At 31.4% G+C, this 2,500-nt stretch overlaps 1 protein-coding gene and 1 long non-coding RNA gene across 4 annotated transcripts in view; one reads left to right on the top strand and one right to left on the bottom strand.

The window, feature by feature from the left end:
• The window catches only part of LOC123509476, a 288,130-nt gene that overhangs the window by 76,252 nt on the left and 209,378 nt on the right, over positions 1 to 2,500 (bottom strand). The window lies entirely within an intron of this gene.
• Positions 1 to 2,500, top strand: part of LOC123509488 — a 191,713-nt gene that overhangs the window by 134,698 nt on the left and 54,515 nt on the right. Inside the window, exon 2 of the long non-coding RNA XR_006676201.1 lies at positions 757 to 806. This is a non-coding gene — a long non-coding RNA (uncharacterized LOC123509488). The remainder of the gene's footprint in view (positions 1 to 756; positions 807 to 2,500) is intronic.

Here is a 2,500-nt window from a genome sequence, read left to right as displayed (position 1 = left end):
TCTCTCTCTCTCTCTCTCTCTCTCTGTAGCGCAAAAGCCTTTAATTCATCAGGATTTGGGAATGGCTAATGCTTCTCTCTGACATTATATTTATCCTCCTCCTCCTCCTCCTCCTCCTCCTCCTCCTCCTCCTCCTCCTCCCGATGCCTTTAGTAATATATTCTCAGTCTCTACTCTCTATCTATTTCACGGCCCGCAAATTTTCAACAAACAGATTCGAAACAGTTTCACAGTAACCAGTGTGTGTGTGTGTGTGTGTGTGTGTGTGTGTGTGTGTGTGTGTGTGTGTGTGTGTTCTTTGTCTATTTTTCTTTTATCTGTGTTTTTTTTTTTATTTCGTGTTTTTTTTCTTTTTTTGTGTCTTTTGTTTGTCTTATTGTTTGTGTTTTTTTTTATTCATCTATTCTTCTTCTATTTTTCATTTTTTTTATTTCTCTTTCTAATTTTCCTTGTCTATTTTTTTTGTCTGTTTCTATATATGAGTTCGATGTCTTTATTTTCACTCTCTCTCTCTCTCTCTCTCTCTCTCTCTCTCTCTCTCTCTCTCTCTCTCTCTCTCTCTCTCTCTCTCTCTCTCTCTCTCTCTCTCTCTCTCTCTCTCTCTCTCTCTCTCTCTCTCTCGTGTATGGGTCTGTTTATCTCTCCTCTATTTCTCCCTGTCTCTGCTTCCATCTTCTCTTTCTCTCCCTTTGTGTGTGTCTTTGTGTGTGTGTCCTTGTGTTATCTCGTTCTTCTAAATTATATCTGTGTTTCCAGGGAATGCAAGGCTCTCGGGACAAAGGGACACAGAGACTAAGGGTGCAAATGTAAGTACAAGTATATATGTATTCGTTCTTATTTGCTTTCTGCATTTATCTCTTGTTTTTATTATTTTTATCTATATTTTTCAGTTATATATATTTTTTTCTTAATAATTTTTGGACAGAGAGTTTAAGGGTGGAAATGTTAGTACAAGTACATATGTTTTCGTTCTTATTTGTTTTCTGCATTGCCTGTCGCTTATTTTTATTGTTTTATTTATATTCATCAAATTTTTTCATTTTTACTGGTTTTCTTTTTCATAAACAATATATTTTTTTTCACTTCTTTTTTCATTAATAAACTAGACAATTTTTTTTTTTTAATTTTTACAGTTAGTGATATATAATTTTCTCTCGTATTTTTTTCCATTACTTTCTTTTTCCATTAATAAAGTTGGCAGTCTTTCCCACAGTTACCGATATTATCAACTTTTCTTCCTTTAAACAAAACAAACAATTTTTCCCCATCAAAGCCTAAAGGATATATTATTTTTCTTTTCCTAATCACACAACACAAAGGATTTTTCTCGTAATCATCTTCAACAAAAATATTTTCCCCTTAAAAACTCAAAACTTGTGATATTTTCTTTCACTAATTACACAAAACAAACAAACAAAAACAAACAAACTAACAGAATTTTCTCATATAGTCATCTTGAACAAACGATTTTTCATTATAAAAACACAAAAGCTTAAAATATTTTCCTTCACAATTACAAAAAACAAAGGAATTTTCCCTATATTCACCTTGAACAAACAACTTTTCTTTATAAAAACCCAAAACTTATAATATTTTCTTTCTTTAACCACACAAAACAGAAATTTTTCCCTATAGTCATCTTGAACAAAAATTTCCTCCTTTAAAACCCAAAAGTTATAATATTTTTCACTAATCACAAAAGGAACACAATTTCACTTATAATCATCTTGAACAAACAAATTTTCCCCTTAAAAAACCTCAAAACTTATATTATTCAATTTTTCAAGTAAAACAAAGAAATTTTCCTACTTTCACCCTGAGGAAAACATTTTATCAACTTCCACCCACAACAAATAAATTACTCTTCAAGTTTAGGACACACACTTCATCATCTCTTGAATAATTGAGTATGCCATGAAAAGACAAGATTAGCCTCACGTTTTCTCTATTAATGTGTGCCCCAGTAATTAATATCTGCAGTGGCGGGAATGTTAACAAACGGGCCTGGAATTAAGTGGTATGAGAGATGAGGCGTAACAAAATCCCCAGGGTCACTTATCAGGGGGAGACTTAAATAATTCAGTGTCCCTTGAAACTACGAGATTAATTCCCCGTTTTCTTTATTTACGTTTGTTTATGTAATTTCTCTAGTGTCACAAAAGAATAAGGTTTAAATAATTCAGTGTTCCTTGAAAATACGAGATTAATTCCCCGTTTTCTTTTATTTACGTTTGTTTATGTAATATCTCTAGAGAATTAACAAAACCAGGTGTCAATAATGAGGAAAAACGCAAATAATTCACTTTCCCATAAAAAAGACGAAATTAATCACGTTTTCTCTAGTTTACGTATTTTAAATGGAATAAATACTAAAAAAAAAAATCAACAGAATTAACAAAATAATGAGGAATAAATGAGGAAAAACACAAATAATTCACTTTCCCATAAAAAAAAAGACGAAATTAATCACGTTTTCTCTAGTTTACGTATTTTAAATGGA

This window comes from Portunus trituberculatus, chromosome 3 (genome assembly GCF_017591435.1).
Source record: "Portunus trituberculatus isolate SZX2019 chromosome 3, ASM1759143v1, whole genome shotgun sequence".
NCBI lineage: Eukaryota > Metazoa > Arthropoda > Malacostraca > Decapoda > Portunidae > Portunus > Portunus trituberculatus.
Note: the sequence above shows the minus strand (reverse complement) of the source record. Positions and strands in the feature narration are given on the sequence as shown.